Source organism: Triturus cristatus, chromosome 1_1 (genome assembly GCF_964204655.1).
Source record: "Triturus cristatus chromosome 1_1, aTriCri1.1, whole genome shotgun sequence".
Classification (NCBI taxonomy): domain Eukaryota; kingdom Metazoa; phylum Chordata; class Amphibia; order Caudata; family Salamandridae; genus Triturus; species Triturus cristatus.
This window is the reverse complement of record NC_140579.1, coordinates 558,248,951-558,268,368: the sequence shown is the minus strand read 5'-3', so window position 1 is coordinate 558,268,368 and position 19,418 is coordinate 558,248,951. Positions and strand designations below refer to the sequence as shown.

The 19,418-nt window shown below is 45.0% G+C and overlaps 1 long non-coding RNA gene across 1 annotated transcript in view; it reads left to right on the top strand.

Annotated features, from left to right (window-relative positions):
- Positions 1–280: 280 nt before the first annotated feature.
- LOC146870615 (uncharacterized) overlaps positions 281–19,418 on the top strand; it is a 466,635-nt gene continuing 447,497 nt past the window's right edge. The window contains exon 1 of the long non-coding RNA XR_014959422.1: positions 281–359. This is a non-coding gene — a long non-coding RNA (uncharacterized LOC146870615). The remainder of the gene's footprint in view (positions 360–19,418) is intronic.

Genomic DNA, 19,418 nt, shown 5'->3' with positions numbered 1-19,418 from the left:
GCCTCCGTCGCACTCCTGTGCGCTCACCATCGCGCCTCTGTCAGACCTTGCGGTACTTGCCTTGCTGCCTCTTCTCCCTTTCCGTCGGTCTCCTGTAGCTGCTGGACTTCCTTGGCTTGCTGTAGGCTTGTTGGTTTTCTCTGTTGCTGCAGTACCACCAGTGGCCACTGGGTGGCAGTGTTGCTTTTCTTTGGCTTCAGCAGCAACCTTCTGTACTGCCAGAACTCTATCCCTTGTTTTCCTTTCCACTGCTCCCGGTTTCACTCGTGAGTAGGAGAGCTGGAGCCAGGCAGACCAGTGGAGTCCAGATGGGGCTGGAGTTGGAGCAGAGCAGTGGAGTCCAGGACACGTGGCAGCAGGTAAGTCTTTTGTCTTGTATTTATCTATTTGTTTACTTAAGTTGACTGAGAGCCAGGGGGCACAGGCATTGCAGAGAGGATGAGGCATCTTGCTATGGGCACTTGTTTATTGAGGTGCAGGGGGCACAGGCACTGCAGAGAGGATGAGGCATCTTTCTATGGCCACAGTGGGAGTCAGCGCCTTCGCGCACATGTTGGGGTTTCCTTCCAGCGGTGCTAGCCGCTTGCTTGCAGTTCTTTCGTGTGCTGCGAGGTGGGGCATATTCTTCCGGCCGGCGGCGGCCATTCGTTACATTTGCGATCGTCCTCATGCGGGGTAGGCACCCGCTGGCTGTGTCTTTATTCCTTTACTGTGTTTGCGTTGCGGGCCAGGCAGGCCTCGCGCTCGTCCCCTTTGTTTATTTATTTAGCGCTCCGATCCGCGCCTTCGTCCAGTGCGTTGCTCTCCCCGCCCTCGGCAGCTCCTTCATTCACTCGCTGGCCGGGGCGGGGGAGAGGTGCTGCTATGCCGGGTAGTGTGTCCGGGTGGGTCCGGGGTCGCTGCTCTGTGCTGCGCTGTTGCGTTGTTCCGTCCCCCTCCCCGCAGCCGGTCTCCTCACTTCGCGGGCTGCGCAGGGAGGGGGTGTCCGTACCTCGCTTCTCTCTCTGGCCGGACCGGGAGCTTCCTTCGTGCCGGAGGGCACGCCAGGTTCCTCTACGCGGGGTGGGCACCCGCTGCGACCTTCCTTCATATCACGGGCTCACCTTCAGCCCGGCTGGGCTTCCTCGTGACGCGGGTGGGCTCCGCATGACACAGGCTCCGGTGAGGGGTCGTGGCCGACGCGGGTGGGCTCCGCTCGGTCGGCACTTCCCCTACTTCACCGGGCAGGTCGCGGCCGATGCGGGTGGGCTCCGCACGGTCCGCTGGTCACCACGGACACGCTCCTCCCAACCCAGGCACCGTGGCTGGTTCGACGGGGTCGGGGTGGGCACCCGGTCACCGCGGGGCATGCTGCAGGCTCTGCTCGCCTGGCTGACTTCTTGGCGCGTCGCGCCTTCCTGTAGAGGGGGGATGACCTTAGTGGGATGCACTCCTCTCCCCCTCACGAACGGAAGGGCTGCTGCGGCACGCTGGGGCTCACAACCCTCGTCGCCATTGTGGTGTTTGGGGCCCTAGGCCCTCATGCTCGTAATGACTGACGCGGACACATAGTTAGATGGTGGGTTAACTGGCCACGAGCACGTGCGCTCGGCCCTTTTATTAGCCTAGTCACCTGACCCAGTGACGTAGGTGGTGGGTGGGTGTAAAGTGTAGAGCATACACTTCTGAACACTAGAACGTGTCCATGCTAGGACACTACACATATGATGAGTGAGTACATGTATGAGTGACTGTATAGGACTGTTGGTGAATGAGTGTATGTGTATGTGGATCTTAGAATTACTGAAGAGGTTGTTGTAACTGGTATTGGTATGTCCATTGTTTTGAAAATTGTAGTCTCTATTTTTGAATGTGTGTATCAAAGGTTATATTAGGGTGAGAGGAGGTCTGCCACTCTATCACAAGGATGATGTCATCAGTGATGTCATCAGTGATGTCATTTGAGATGTCATCAGTGATGTCATGAGTGATGTCACTGACCATGTCATGAGTGATGTAATATGTGACGTCATCAGCAGTACATTGCTGGCGCGCGAGTTATAGTTAGCTGAACTAACTATAACGGGGGAATTTCAATGGTTTTGTACAAGTGAAAAGTCCAGCTAACTATAACACCCCTGAAACCTATGGTTTTTTCAGTGAATTTCTGAGGTTTTTTAAATGCTAATTCCTAACTATAACGTGCCTGAAACCTATGGTTTTTTCTGTGAATTTCAAAGGTTTTTTAAATGCTAATTTCTAACTATGCCTACAGAGATAGGACATGTGAAGAAAGAAGAAAAAATGCACAGAAAGAAAAAAAAGAAGTGCAGAAAGAAGCAACAGAAGTTCCTCAAAGACGAAGAAAAGTGCAGGAAGAAGGATAACGTGCAGAAAGAACAAAAAGAAGAGCAGCAAGAAGCCTTGTTGCAAAATCATCCTGTACCCTCAACTTTTTCAGACGGATACTGGTGGTAACTGAGTCTGACTAACCAGTCCTAGAGCCAGTGCTATGTTAAAAAACACTTAGAATACAGTGAAAACACCTACATACACTAGGGAACATTATGCGTTGGGGTCCCCCTGTGATTAGCATGACCTCCTCTGTAAGCCCCTATTATATAATAGGACAGGGGGATTAAAACTACCTCTTAAAACAGGCCACAGGGCGTTTTTGCACACGTTAACTCAGGCCCTGTCCCCTCCCTTCACCACTGTGTAAACACACCCTGTGTCCGTTTTTAGTTGGGAGATTAAGTTCATTTGAATCCTGAGGGTCCCTAGGGTTCAACTAGCCCACTAGGTACCTCCAGTAAGTGCCACAGAGCTGCGTTGCGGAGAGGTGTAAAAAGTGGCACGGCCTGGACCACCTCTCTGCAATGCAGCTCAGTGGCGCTTACTGGAAGCACTTGGTGGGCTAGTTAGCCCCCAGGGGCCCTCAGTATTGAAGGGAAATTATATCCCCAATTTAAAACGTGCCATAGTGCGTGTTTGCACACGTCACCTCAGGCCCCGTCCCCTCCCTTCACCACTGTGTAAACGCGCCCTGTGGCTGTTCTAAGTTGAGAGATTAAGTCCCCTTGAATCCTAAGGGTCCCTAGGGTCAAACTAGACCACTAGGTACCTCCAGTAAGCGCCACAGAGCTGCGTTGCAGAGAGGTGTAAAAAGGGGCTTGGCCTCAGAACACCTGTCTGCAGCGCATCTCCCTGGCGCATACTGGAGATGCCTGTTGGGCTAGTTGGCCTTCAGGGACCCTCAGTATTGAAGAGGAATTAATTCCCCAACTTACAATTCGCCAGGGGGCGCGTTTGCAGAGTGCTGCAAGGAGGGGGCGTGGCCTCCGGCACGATGCCAGTCTTTTATTTATTTAAATTTTTTAAGAAGGGGGGCTGTGTGGTTCCCCTTCTTATTCTAATTTATTGGACCTGATGACTCCATCCCCCAGGGCCTGTCTCCTAATTATATTTTTTTGACCCCAATCCCCAGGGCAGGCCACTGTTTTTTATTATTTTTAAAAAATATATATTTATAGACACACCTAGGACATGCTGGACAAACCGTACGTACCTATCACCATGACGATTTGCGTGATATTCATTAAAAGGCGACTATGCATACAATGAATCCACGTGGAATGTATTTACACCACTAGTGAAGCTCTGACATGTCTGATGCCCTACCGTGCCTAATCCCGGTAGACACCCTTGTCGTTTATTTATACAAACATGGGTAGCTATTGACGGGCACATTTAATACACATGCACACCAAGCCATTCAAAGGGGATTCGACAAAAATTCAACCAAAACTATGCAAGAAACCCCCCTCACGGTTAATAAAACACACATCCACTGCCGGATGTGTAATACTTTTTATTTTACTCTCTGGAAAGGGGACGAACATCACTTGAGAGTCACAGCGCGCTCCTGGCAGAGCCCAATGCTGTGTTACACCCACCATTGCCTGTTGAGTGCCACACACCTCTGTGTTGTATTCCACTAGCTAGTGCATATGCTATGACACTCTCTAGCCCATGTGCACTGTAACACCACCCCGTGAATATGTCATGCCACACTTGTCTTCGCACGGGTTATATTGCCCCATCTAACGTGCCTTCCTCGATGCCTATGTTATAACGCACAGTGCTATGCCATACATATTACAATCTGGGATCCATATCTTTGTCACAGTGCATATGCAACGTTACACTCCCCAGCACATATTTTATATTACAACTTTAGAGACTAGTTAGGTTACACAACACTGCCCTGTGCATATTACACTCCAAGGCGCATATCGCATAGCACGCGCTAGTGCCTGTGCTATCTCGCGCTCTCCAATGAATCTGTAATTGCGCACAATGTATTGCATATTATATTTCACGCCGGTTCATCTTATATCACACTTGTTGGTGCATAGTTTATACCATACACTATATCTAGTTTTCATTTTCAATCGTGCTCTCAGGACTATGTTCTACATAACACTGTGTTCACCTACCCTTTTCACGGGCATTACATTTTGCGATAGGGGGTGGAGGGTCAGGGGGTGTTTCTGCAAAGTGAGCCCGGAGTCACAGTCACAAACGTCCTCTTCTTCCTGAATAAAAGTGAGATTATGCTGCATACTTGTTCATATTTTAAGTAGTTCGCACAGACACGCGTTTTAAAAACAATAAAGTTCCTAATACCCGCCTTCTCTGGACAGTTAGCTTGCTGCCCCATCCCCCTCCTCCCTATCCTCTGTTGTGTGAATCCATGGACTAGCCTCCTCCCTCCTGCCATGCATGGTCTGATGTGCTGCCACTGCCCTCAATTTAGTATGATGTACCAGTCCACTCCTCCTGCCCTCCATTGCCCAATTCTATGCCCCATCATTGACCTCCTGCTTAAACTCTGTGCTTAGCTTGCTGCCCCTATTCTCCTTCCCCCTGCCCTCCGATGTCTTTGTGCATGCCCCTGCTCCATCCTTTTTACCCACCATGTTCCATGGACCTGCCACTCCTATCTACTCTGAGTGTTCTGTTGAGCTGCCACTCCCCTCCCACCTGCCTAGCATTGTCAGATGACTGTAACCTGTCCCTGCCACCTCCACCCTGCCTGTCCACATGCCATGTCCCTATCCTCTTCATCCTGTCCTACATGGTCCATTGTACTGCCACACCCTTCTGCCCTCCCTGGTCTGTTGTGCTGCAACTGCTCCTCCTGCCTGCCCCGTGCGGTCTGTTGTGAGGCCCCTTCCCCTGAACTTTCTTGTCTGTGCACAGGTCCTGACCCTCCCTTCTATCCTCCATCGTCCTTTGTGCATGCCCCTGCACCCTCCTTCTTACCCATCATAGCCATTGTGCTGCCACTAACCCTCCCACTTGCCATGCATGGTCTTCTGTGCTGCCATGGCCCCTCCCACCTTCCCTGTGTGGTCAGTTAGCTGCCCCAGACCCCCTCCCACCTTCCCTCCATGGTCTGTGTGTATGCCATCATAGTCTCAGTGTTGCTCTTCATGGTGTGTCTTGCTTCTAGTGCCCATCCTGCCTGACCTCCATGGCTATCTTGCTGCTCCTGCCCTGCCTCCTTGCCCCCAGCCCTCTGTTTACATGTGCAGACCCCTACTCCCGCCCTCCTGGCTTGTCTGTTCCATTGTAATGCCCCTGATCCGTCCCACCTGCCCTTTATGGTCTGTTATGCTGCAGCTTTCTCTCCTGTCTGTCCATTATGGTCATCTAGCTACCATTGCCTCTTGCCCCTCTGTTCTCTGTTGTCCATGTGCATGGTCCTGTCCCCTCCCTCTTGCTTTCTATGGATTGTTGTGCTGCACTCCCGTCCCGCATGCCCTGTGTGGTGTATTGTGCTGCTGTAAACCCTGATGCCTGCCCTGCAGGATCAGTTTGGTGCACCTCTCCATGTCCCTCCTGTCCTCTGTTATCCAAGTCCATGTCCCAACCCCATTTCCTTCCATGATCCAATGTACCATACTTGCGAACATTTTGAACTTGGTAAGAGGGAGATTTTGAAAAAAAACTGGGGTATTGATTTTCCCCTTTGAGTTACATTGAAAAAGAGGAGATTGTAGACAGGAGACAGATCAAATAAAGCCCATTTGAGCTTAAAAACATTGGACGTTTCCTGGCTGAATCGGGTCTGTTGGCATGTATGGTTGTACTACCATTGCCTTTTCCTTCTGCCCACAGTGGTCTATTACATTGCCACAGCCTCTCTTGCAAGTCCTGTATTGTTGGTTTGTTGCCCCTGCCCCCCTTTCCACTGCCCTCCATAGTCTGTTGTGCTGCCACGGCCCTTCCTGCCTGCTCAGTGTGGTTAAATTGTTGCCTTTGCACCCTCCTACCTGCCTTCAATTTTCAGAGTCCGTGCCCCTGGCCTCTGCCTCTCAACAGTATCCTAATGAACAACTAGATTGCTAACATTCTATATTTATTACAAGAGTGTGGAACGCCTGACGTCATCTTGATGTAATCAAAACTGTAATACCTAGAGCATTTCCTTTAGAAATTACATATATGAGAGGGTCTTATTGGCATCACAATTATGGTTAGTGATCTAAAAGACTAAAATAAGGACATATTTTCTGAGTTTTCAAATAGCGACAAAGCACTTTTAAATTATTTGTTATCTTTATGTCTTTTTATCCAGTTGACCACTTGATTAAATGTTGCATTTAGGGGAGAGGATGTGGTGTTACTTCCAGAACTGCAGACTTTGCAACTGGGGAACCAGGTTGGAGTTTCTGCTTCAGCTCGACATTCTGTGATTCTGGTCAAATCACTTAGTCTCCCCATGTCTACAACCAAAATGAATTTGTTCTTGTGTGATGTAACCAATGCTCATATAAAGCACTCCAATACCTGACAAGTCTGCACTATATAACACTGCAAAAACACAAAATAATAAGTGTTTTGCACACTTCTGTCATTGGGCTATATTTGGGCTACATCTGGGTGATTTTGGGCTACATTTGGGCTCTTTTGTCTCCGGTGGCCATCTTGGGAGATTTATTTGTTATGAAGTTTCCTAATTTCCTCATGTACTGCAGTCTCCTCAGTAGGAAATGCTTTCAGTTTTTTACTTTGATTCCATCATGAAGGTATTCAGATATGTCACACATTTGCCATAAATTCTGAATGTTAGCACTCTAGTTGCTCATTAGATCACTGTAGTAAAACTACTGTTCACCATGGAAGTCTGCTCCTGGTATTAAAAGTGCATGTTTCAGTCTGCATGTCAGAATTTTTTAATGAAATAGAAGAGGATTTGAGAAGTCACTCAAAATGTGCCCTCATTTTCTTTCTTCAGCATTAATCATAATTTCTATGGCAAAATGAACCCCCTCATTGTGTTCCTTTTTAAATTAAATGTTTTAAGTGTTACCAGTTTATTCCAATCAAGATGGCTTCAGGTGTGCCATACTTTTGTCATAATGAAGACAGTAAGCGCTCTAGTTGTTTTTAAGAACACTCTGGGACATTCTGTCATTGGGCTATACTTGGGCTACATCTGGGTGATATTTGGGCTACATTTGGGCTCTTTTGTCTCTGGTGGCCATCTTGGGAGACTTATTTGTTATGAAGTTTCCTAATTTCCTCATTTACTGCAGTCTCCTCAGTAGGAAATACTTTCAGTTTTTTACTTTGATTCCATCAAGAAGGCATTCAGATGTGTCACACATTTGCCATAAATTCAGAATGTTAGCACTATTTTTGCTCATTAGATCACTGTAGTAAAGCTACTGCTCACCAGGGAAAACTGCTGCTGGTATTGAAAGTGCATGTTTCAGTCTGCATGTCAGAATTTTTTTATGAAATAGAAGAGGATTTGAGAAGTCACTCAAAATGTGCCCTAATTTTTCTTTCTGCAGCACTAATCATACTTTTTATGCAAAAATGAACCCCTTCATTTTGTTCCTTTTTAAATTAAATGTTTTAAGAGTTATCACTTTAATCCAAGCAAGATGGCTTCAGGTGTGCTATATGTTTATCATAAGTAGGACTGTTAGCGCTCTAGTTGTTCTTTGGAACACTCTGGGAAGCTGCAGTAGAACACAAAGGAATCAACTGACAGTCTCTGCCCTTGTTGGATGTACATGTTTTACTGAGAATGTCAGACTTCATTCTCACATGACTGAGAAAGATGATGTGAATTTACAGAAAATAAGCTCTCAGTTTAGCTTATAGATCACCTTCCAAACCTCTGTGGGAAAAGCAAGAGAAAATATTTTTCTCTCAATCATGATATCCCAGCAGAAGGCTTTTTCACGTGGTGAAATCACCTTAGAACATACCACAATTCCTAAACTGAGTATGGTACCATCAACAAATGATTTATAATGTAACTAAAGTCTTGAAACCTTCTATTAACTGCAATGCTTTTTAATGAGGTGCTATCATGTATATTAGTCCCAAGATGGCTGCCAACACTTCTTGGATGAAGTGCTGACAGCCAATCAGATCTCAGGATGAGATGTGTGGTTAGGCTCCGCCCACATATATATATGATTTTACTTTTTATTTTCTCAGGAACTACTGAACAGATTGACACCAGACCTGCAAAAGGCACTTCCCTGACCTGAGGACTACTTCTCCGCCAAATTTCAAGTAATTCTGTTCAGCCGTTCGGGCTGTACCTTGGACTGAAGGTCCCTATGGAAAATTGCATGGGGAAAATGCGTTTTGGGACCCCCCTTTTTTCTCAGCCCCCGCTTGACGAATCCCCCCGAGACTTTCAGGGTAGGAGCGGAGCGGAGCGCCCCACCTATTTTAAAATTTTTGCGAGGATTCGTCAACCTGCGCCAAAGTTATTCCAAATAGAATGTTGCGGATTTCCTATGGAAACACGGTCCTAACTATAACTATCTACAAGCGACCGCCAGTAGATTATATATATATATATATATATATATATATATATATATATATATATATATATATATATATATATATATATAATATATGAAACAACCAACACGTATAAACGTGTAAAATGAAGAGCACTCCAGCAAAAATCCAGGGACAATGTTTTTCAAAGCATAAATGCTTTATTTGGCAAGTTCCCCCCGTGCTACCCCCGAAACGCTGACAGACGCGTTTCGCCGACTGGCTTTTTCAATGTCAGTTTCCATTATGTTAAAACGGCACATTTAAAGTTCAACAAAGTGTCACATGACAATGAATGCGTAAACATAGAAGATGGGTTAGCAGCAACATTGTATCTAAATTCATGGCGGCCATCTTCTAGTAGCAAATATAAACAAATAAAGTGCCTAGCATTCATACAAAAAATAACATATGTGCAGATTAAAATTTTTTCAAGTTGGCAAACAGCATAAGTGACAGGTGATAATAGGATGTTTATATATTGCGTTGTTCGAGATGGGAAAGACGCACGATTTTAGATACATAATGTTCTAAAATAGTTTTTGGACTGACTAGGATCTACAGGATGTATGCAATCCTCAAAGTTGTTAGTTAATCTACAAGTTTTAGGGGGTAAGCAGACTAGAATAATACTGAATGCTCGAACTTAGTTCGTATAATGTTTAGTTTGTCAAGCTGCCCCCCTAAAGTCAGGCATTCCCTCCAGATTACCTAGTCACCTGTCCTTGTGTATTAATAAAGCCCTGAATGGGCAGAAAGCCAACTGCTGAGAGAGAGTACTTAGATATGTGCTGTTACCGGAGTGGAAAAAGAAGGAGGAGCATGTAGGAATAAAACAACAACATGTGACAATTATATTTGATCTAAATAAGATTTTGTAACATTAGAGACCCAATGCAGGGGTGTCTTAGGTACAATAGATATCCCGACCTAAGGTTTAAAAGTTTTCACCCTCTCATAGGTGGACCCATAGTTCCTCATCATTGTTAAGCCCTATTGGGGCCTTAGTTTGGAGATCTATTATGTATGTTGACTCCAGAATACGAAGTTTTCGTATTCTATCGCCACCCCTCTCCGACTTGCCTACTTGATCCAGACAATAGAATTTTAAGAGATCACGGTTGCTCTGATGATATTGCTCAAAATGTCGAGCAACCGGATATGCTGGATCTTTGTTGGAAATTGCCCGCATGTGCTCCAAAATGCGTTTTTTAGTAGGATGTATGGTACTTCCTATGTATCTTTTGGCACACGGGCAAGTGAGGCAATAGACAGTAAAGTCTGAATTACAGTTGAGGAAAAGTTTCATCTTGCGTACAGGTCTGGGGTCATTGGGTCTGCCTGAGTATGTTGTTGTTTTCTCACTAAATTTACAGGCTTTGCAGCGGTTACAGGGATAAAATCCTGTAAGGCCTATTCTGTTTTTGACTCTTGGGACCGGATCAAAGTGACTATGAACAAGGTAGTCGCCAATGGATAGGCTACGCTTGTAGGTAATGACTGGGCGTGCTGGTAATTTCCTTTTAAGAATGTTGTCTGTTTGTAGGATGTGCCAATTTTTCTTGAAGATCTGCATGATCTGACTAGATTTCTCATTAAAATTGGTTATCATCCTAACCTGTCCTTCTGTTGATTCAGTGGCTTTTTTAGCAATTAATAGATCTTTCCTGTCAATCTCTTTGACTTTAGTATCAGCTATGGAGAGGTCTGCGTTGTTATAGCCTCTTTCCCTGAATCTTTTGGTGGCTTCTGTCTTTACCTGGGCATAGTCTTGTGCTTTGGAGCAGTTCCTTTTGAGGCGTATGAATTCCCCAAATGGTATGTTCTTGATGGTACTGCGTGGGTGGTGGCTGTCAGCATGCAGGACGGTATTGCCTGCTGTGGGCTTTCTGTAAACTTTGGTAGACAGTGTATCATTGTCTACGTAGATTTCTAGATCCAGGTATGTGACAGATTTGTCACTGATTTCCCCCGTGAATCTTAAGTTGAGATCATTTATATTAAGGGAAGCCACAAATTCCTCAGCCGAGGTACGACTGCCACGCCAAATTATAAAAAGATCGTCTATGTATCGTGCCCAAAGAGCGATCTTTTCCACCCAGCATTCATTCGCCTCGCCCCAGGCCACGTGCTTCTCCCACCAGCCCACGAAAAGATTCGCGTAGCTGGGGGCGAAGCACGTTCCCATCGCGGTCCCTCGCAGTTGTCGATATAACTTTCCTGCAAAAGTGAAAATGTTGTTGGTAAGACAGAAAGTGATCATTTGTATCAACATTTTGTTATGTTGGTAATATTTCATAGGTCTTCTATTCAGAAACCAATCTATAGCCAAGATGCCGTTGTTGTGATCAATGCAGGTATATAGACTGGTAATGTCCAGAGTTATAAGTAGCATATCAGTGTCCCAGGCAGTTCCTTCAATCAATCTTAGGAAGTCTTGTGTGTCCTTGATGTAGGAGGCCAAGTCTTTTACTAGTGGGGCCAAAAATAGGTCTATGTAGATAGATGTGTTTTCCAATAGACTATTGATGGACGCCACAATGGGTCTACCGGGGGGATTGATTGTACTTTTATGCACCTTAGGAAGATGGTAAAAAGTTGGAATCGTGGGTGCCTCACATTTCAGGAATAGGAATTCATCTTGATTTAGCAGACCATCTGCTTTCCAAATTTGTAGGAGATTATGGTATTTGTCAATGCTTTCAAGATAAATTGCTCTGGATATTGGCAAATAACAGTCTTTATCGTTAAGTTGCCGCATCGCTTCATCCTGGTACTGCTCTTTGTTAAAAACCACCATGTTTCCCCCTTTATCTGAAGGTTTAATTTCAATGGTTTCGTCTTTCTCCAAAGATTTTAGGGCCTCCCAATATTTCCTAGGGATATTGTAGCGACGTTCATCAGAATCTTTACGGTTGGCCAAGATTTTCAAATCTAGAATTACTGCCTCACTGAAGACATCGATGGCGTCAAAAGGTGTTTTCGGAATTGCTCGAGACTTCAGCTTGAGGTTACTGTGTCCGCCTACTTGGTTGACACCAGATCCTGCCAGGTATTCATCAGTCAGTGATTCGCCTGACGGCGTGTCTGGAAGTGAGGAGCTTAATTCCCTCATTGTTATCAAAGTTTCCAGATCGTGACCTGTTAGGGCATCTGATTCGCTTATTCCTAAATCTTCTGTTATTGTCAGACCTCCAGTTTTTGGATGCAAAAGATATATTTTCTGAAATTTCAGCTTTCTGATGTATTTAAACAGGTCAATTCTAGTCCGTGCATAGTCAAAGCCTGCGGTGGGACAAAAAGTAGGTCCTAGCTGCAGGACCTTAATTTCTTCCTGTGTCAGAATCTTGTTCGATAAATTGATGACTGTCATTTCATTTTTCCTTTCATTTACCATTTCCCCCTCCTCCCTCTGCTCCGTGTAACTCTCGGGGTTGTATTGTCTCCCCCTGCCTTTCTTTCCTCTCCTTGTTTTTCGTTTCTTTTCCCTCGTGGCAGGGTTTGTTGCGGAGGGTGGGTTCTTGGTGTTGGTCGTTGTCGGCTTTCCCTCATGAGTTGGTACTCCTGAAAAAAAGGAGGGGGTGGAGAGGATTCCATGTTTCTGCTTGGCTCTGGCGGTGCTGTACTTTGTTCACCTTCTGATGTTTCAACTTCCGATTCTGAAGTGTCTATGTAGCCACTCCTGCTCGTACCTTGTTGGTTCATTTTTCTCCTGGGTCCGTCAAACTTTTTGGCAAAAGTCAAGACTCGTCCAGTTGCGTAGTCTTGCTCATCTCTCAAGAACTTGGTTTGTTTGCGCTTGCGGATGATAGACTCATAGTCCTTGAGGCGTTTAATCATGGCACTCCTTAACTCTTCTGCTAGTTTGACATCCTTTTCTTTGGCTATTAGATCTTCCAACCTTTTGATTTCCACCAGGAGTTTTTCTCGGTCGCTCCAAGCGTACTTGATGAGGATCCTGACCATTCCCTTGGCAGAATCCGTGGTATGTTCTGCCCATTCCTTTAAGAGAGCCGGATCTGGATGTTCATAAGAGGGGACGGTAAAGATGCGGAGACCTCTCGGGATTCTGTCACAGTCTATGTATCTTTGAAGTGAAGTCCCTTCCCACCATTTTCGTAATTCTCTTTCTTGTACTTTTTCCAAAGTCTGGTACAGTATGGCCAAATTACTTTCTGGCGACTTCTGCGTTAAATCACCTTTGGCTTGTGTGTTGGTAGCACCAATGCTTGTTTTAAATATATATGCGGCCGCTTCCTCTCTCTCAGTGAGGCTTGACATGTTTTCCAATGCTGATGTCCAATTATTAACGGAACTATTCGGGGAGGAGGGAACTTGCCATTAACATGCTCCCTATTGCTTTTCAGGACTGAGGCTTAGAGTTTCACTCGGCGCGCAGAAAGGCAAACGATGATCACTCACCACGTAGACACGCGTTCACGACAAGCGAAGAGCCCTCCGGTTCGTGGTGCAGTCTCGTGATGGTAAAAAAAAAAAAAAAAAATATATAAATATATGTATACATATATATATATATTATCTACTGGCGGTCGCCAGTAGATAGTTATAGTTAGGACCGAGTTCCCATAGGAAATCTGAAATTCTATTTTGAATAACTTTGGTGCCGGTTGACTTATGTTCGTGAAATTTTCAAAACTAATGGGGCGCTCCGCTCAGCTCCTACCCTGAAAGTCTTGGGGTGATTCGTCAAGGCGGGGCTGAGAAAAAAGGGGGGTCCCAAAACGCGTTTTCCCCATGCATTTTCCCATAGGACCTTTAGTCGAAGGTACAGCCCGAACGGCTGAACAGAATTACTTGAAATTTGGCAAAGAGGTAGTCCTCAGGTCAGGCATGTGCCTTTTGCATATATGGTGTAAATCCGTTCAGTAGTTCCTGAGAAAATCAAAAGTAAAATCATATACATATCTGGGCGGAGCCTAACCACACATCTCATTGTGAGATCTGATTGGCTGTCAGCACTTCATCCAAGAAGTGTTGGCAGCCATCTTGGGACCAATATACATGATAGCACCTCATTAAAAAGCATTGCAGTTAATAGAAGGTTTTAAGACTTTAGTTACATTATAAATCATTTGTTGATGGTACTGTGGTAAATAATTTAATTACCGGTACTTAATTTGATGCGGAAAATTAATAAGAATAGCTCAGTAAAATAAGAGGCAGAATCCGTGGTATTAGAGATTCGGAACGGGCTTTATTCCTATACAAAGGAACATAATTCGAATTATGGGCCTTCTATTCCATCACCACGAAAGTTCAGGAAGGAAGGAACAAACATTATTGACAGGTAATCATTTTTATAGAAGAGGCATTTACAGTGAAACAGATGCAGGAGGCGTAACAGTTGATAACAGAGATAAAGACATACATGCGTGACTAAAATGGGTGTAACTAGGCGTAACTAAAGAACGTCATTAGGTATGATGTCACAATAGGGTGGTTCCATGAAAGAATTTCGCAATGTCAGCAAAAATACTTGGCAGAGATGCGCGCGCAGCAGCATGACGTGTGATTTGACGTGCAACTAGGGGGAGAATGGGACTTGACATTTAGCTCTACATGTGGAGACAAAAGTCTGGGGTTATGTCAACCTAATCCCAAATCATATCTAATATCCTATGTTTAAAGAACTGTGTTATCCAAAAAGAGAGGTCTCTTAGGATAGAATCTTATTCTATACTGACTATACTGACTGTTAGTGCGTGTACAAGCGTCTAAGTGTCTACACTAGAAGCGAGGGGGTAGGAATATTCCATGGTAACAGGGCTATGAATTACTTGCATGAGGGCAGCGAGGCCTGGCCCTTTGCGCGGTAGCTGGAGGAATGTTTACCTAAACTACTAGACAGGAATGCATCGGATGAGGGGCGGAGAAGATAATCTTGAAGGTGAAATACAGTTTTCTGGCAGGCTACGGGCTGGATCAGGCACCGTTAGCCGCGCAGGGAGTAAGACAAAGTTCATGGTCACAGATGCGAGCTCAGACTGGAGCTTTCAGAGGCAGAAGGCAGGAAAAGGCTTAATGGCAGAATCAGGGCCTACTCGCCTGGACTGTAAAATGGGATAAATGAACCGTATAAAGCCGGTGGCCTTTCATACTTAGGAATAGAATATCCGGCCCATTCATGGCGGATCTGAAAGAGGACATGTTGACGGTGGACGCACATGTGTTTGCGTCTTCATAACTGGAACTGGAGGGAACATACATGTACTTGTGACTTATACATGAAACCGTTGGGGTCCAAGATAGGGGACATAACCGACCATAAAAATCCATATTTCCACATTCCCTCCTTGTCCCCTACTTGCCCTTAGGAGATATCAATCTTCATCAATCCATCGATCTGTTCGTATAACATCATTTGTTCTTCTTTCTTCTTCCGGGATCTCGAACGAAAACTTGGATGTGGGATACACGAGGTGGCACACAGACCACAAATCGCTGGCCCACATTGTAGACATAAGCAGCAACTGAATAGGATGAGAAAGCCAATACCTAGGAAGGAGAGCATTCTCCATCCCCAGGCCGACAACACGCCCCAGAACCAACCGGACCAAGTCCAGGTGCCTGGACTCTGGTGTATCTGGCTTACAATCTTATGAAGGCGGGTTATGGCTTTATATACTGACGGCGAATTTTCTGGTATGAAAATGCAACAACTTGATCCGATGACCCTACAAGCTCCGCCCCTATCGGCCAGGATGACGTCAAGGACAAGACGATTTTGAAGCACAACAATCCGCATAGCAGACTGTTCTTCTGTTAAATTGCCTAAGGCGGAAATAGTTTCGTTCACTACTGCTTCAAGGGTTCTGGTTAATCTACGTATCAACTTACTATTAGTGACTGTACCTATATAGGGGAAGAAACCTTTATTGAAATCTGTGTATTTTTCCCATGCTGTTTCAGTGTAATCGACGATTGGGAGATCTCTCTGCTGTCTATTGTGTACTAAATGAGTATTTCTATGATAATCAGGAGGAGCTAGGAAAACAGGTGGTAGGAGGAATGCTATGTAACAGGTACCATCTCAATCTAGAGGTAGGCGTATATATGCGGTCTGGCCACATATAAAGTAGGAATGACGAGAAGCTCTAAATGTAGACTTGCCTTGATCACTGAATTTTATCACAGTGGTGCATTTACTATGGCCCATGTGTATGGAGCCATTCTTTCTTATACATAGTTCCCCTTTTACTGGGAATACGGACATGGCGGACAAGATTGGTGTAGCTTCAGATTCAACGTTCAGGATCATGAGGTTAAGTGTAAAATTACCTAATCCGTATACTTCATTTTCTAGATCAGTTCCTGTTCTTTTGGGAAGTCCCTCCTTGTTAGGGTAGCAGACTTTAGGCAAAACTAAGTTCAGGTTTCCCCATACCCAGTTGTCTTGATAAACTGCGGAATTCGAATCTAGGGAATTGATCAAACTAAACCATGCTCCACAGGAGCCATTGTGTGTGAACGGATAGGGAAAGAGGGGCAAAACTCCCTTATAGTTCTGATAGGGAGGGAGTCGGCCACATATCCAACAATTTGTAGCATTGCTGGTTTGATGGGAATGATGTAGCATACTAATGAAAGTGTGATTGCGCAGCGCAAATCTATAGGACAACTCATGCGGGGGTAATTCACTAAAAGAATGTTCAGCAGTAACATTGTAAACATGTTTAGAAATAGGAAAATATATGTGCAACAATATACTTGCAGTGATTATTAAAAGACTTAAGAAAAACAAAATTAATAACGTCACTGTGCAATGACTACGCAGTGATTTACAGTACGCATGTCTTTTCAACTGTATCTTTCGGTTTCTTTCTCTAGTCAGGTCTAGGGGATACATGTCAGAGACAAATTCGACCGATTCACCTTGGAGAGGACTTAAACAATCAAATTGTCTGACTTTTTAGACCGTAATTTTAGTTTGTATAGTTCCTTATCATTTTGTTCAACCAAAGGAAGCTTTGAGTCAATTGGTGAAGACACGCGAGGTGTAACATTTACATCAGACGGTAGTCCATGAAATTTCTTGATATGACTTGAATGTAACCATCCTTTGCGACCCTCGATCTTCACGGCTGTCCTCGTGGTGAGTAGTACAAGTTGAGGCGATTTCCACCTAGGATCCAGCTGAGTCTTCCGGTCAAAATTCCGCACTAACACCAGGTCCCCGGGAACTACGTCATGGGGTTTCACCTCGGTGTTGTCGGGAAAGGCTGCAGCTACCTGTGAACGACAAGATTGTAGTGCAGACATCAAGGAAGCCAGGTAATCTGTCAGCATATTACAGTCAACATCAGTTATTTTGCGTGGTATAGGCGTCCCCCACATATTTGGTGGTCTACCGAAGATCACCTCATACGGGGATAGCCCTGTTCGAGAATGTGCTACCATTCTCATGTAAAAGAGTGCAACTGGTAAGGCTATTACCCAATCGACACCTTTCTCTCTACATATTTTGGACAATCTAATTTTCAGAGTTTGATTATGTCGTTCCACGAGACCTGCTGCCTCGGGGTGTCGGACACAGTGAAATCTCCATTGATAGCCTAACAAAAGGGAAACGTGTTTCATTAGTTCGGATGAGAACGGCTGGCCGTTATCTGAGTAGACAACACGTGGTAAACCGTACCGTGGGAAGAATTCTCGAACCAACTGTTTGGCAGTAGTCGGGGCAGTGTAATCTGAAACCGGGTAGGCTTCTGTCCAACGGGAAAGAGCACAAACAACTACAAGAACATATTTGAATCCTCGACATCGTTCCATCTGGATATAATCCATCTGGAGGACTTCAAAAGGGTGATCAGGAGGCTGAAATCCACCCTGTTCTACGGGAATGCTTTTACCTGGGTTAAACTGACAACAGATCATACAGGTACGAACCTTTTGTTTAGCTGCTGCTCGTAAATGTTTGTTGAACCAAATGTGTTGAATGCTGTCTAGCATAGCTTTTTCTCCTAGGTGCGCTGGACTATGTATTGTATTAATGATAACTTGGACCATAGAGTCGGGAAGAAACCATACAGATTTTTCCTTCGTCATCCATCCTTGATTCGTTTGGATCCCTCCTAATTCAGTCCATTTCTTTATTTCGTCTGGTGTAGCATGTGTCTGTATGTCAATTACGTCAAGAGCGGGATCCTTAACCGTCATGCAATGTGTTGGTGTCAGAACTATTGTCTTTGTCATGTCAGACATGTGAGTTTGAGCAGTCTGTTTAGCTGTTCTATCAGCTAGATCATTGCCTTGGGAAATGATATCAGTAACTTTCGTATGAGCTTTACATTTCATAATTGATATTGCAGTAGGTAGATGTATTGCATCTAATAAGGCATGAATGAGGGGTCCGTGCTGAATGTGGGCACCGTGAGAAGTTAAATAACCTCTCTCTCGCCACAGCACGCCGAAGTCATGGACGACTCCGAATGCATAACGTGAATCAGTGTATATGTTGACTTTCTTATTTGTGGCTTGAATACAGGCTTGTGTCAGAGCGATGAGCTCTGCTGCTTGAGCTGACAAGGTATTTATGCAATATGTTTCAATGACTTCAGTGTCTGTTGTAACTGCATACGCGGCCACTAGCTCTCCTGTACTTGTTCTCATACATGAACCATCTACATACAACGTCAGGTCTGGATTTGACAATGGGACGTCTGTTAAGTCTTGTCTGGGTTTCGTCGTGATAGTAATAACTTCAATACAATCATGTGCTAGTGGGTCTGTTCCGTTTACTGGCAAAAGTGTGGCAGGATTCAATGTACTACAACGTCTGATTTCTATGTGTGGCTGAAACAATGTTAATTCGTAACCGGTGAGTCTTGCTATAGTCAAGTGTTGTGTTTGCGTTCGGTTCACAAGAACCTCTACTGCGTGTGGTACTTGTACTGTCAATGGATGTCCTAACACTATGGCATCGCTTTGTCTGATTGCTAAAGCTGTCGCTGCCACTGATTTCAGGCACGCAGGCAGAGCCTGAGCTACGGGATCTAATGTACTAGAAAAATAAGCACATGGTTTGTGTGATCCTGCTTGTTCCTGTGTGAGTACTGACAAAGCAGTACCTTCGCGTTCTGTAACAAAGAGCGTAAAATGTTTATTGTAACATGGTGTTGCTAAAACAGGTGCTTGACATAAAGCTTTCTTTAGGCTTTCAAAAGCTTGTGTATGTTCCTGAGTCCAAGGGAGGACAGTCGATGTGGCCGCCTCCTGTGTTGTCAACTGAATGAGTGGTTTTGCTAGAAATGCATACTGAGGGATCCACTGCCTACAATATGAAGTGAGGCCTATAAAAGCCCGTACCTCCTTTTGTGTCTTGGGTATTGGCATGTTAGCAATTAACTGGATGCGATCTGACGTAAGCTGCCTTCCCTCCTTGGACAGCGAGTGCCCAAGGTAAACAACTCGCTGGACACAGAATTGCAGCTTAGAAGGGGACACCTTGTGCCCCTTTTCGGCCAAAAATTGTAAAACCGTCAGTGAGGCTTTTTCACATTCAGGTTCGCTTCTAGCGGTGATCAGCAGATCATCGA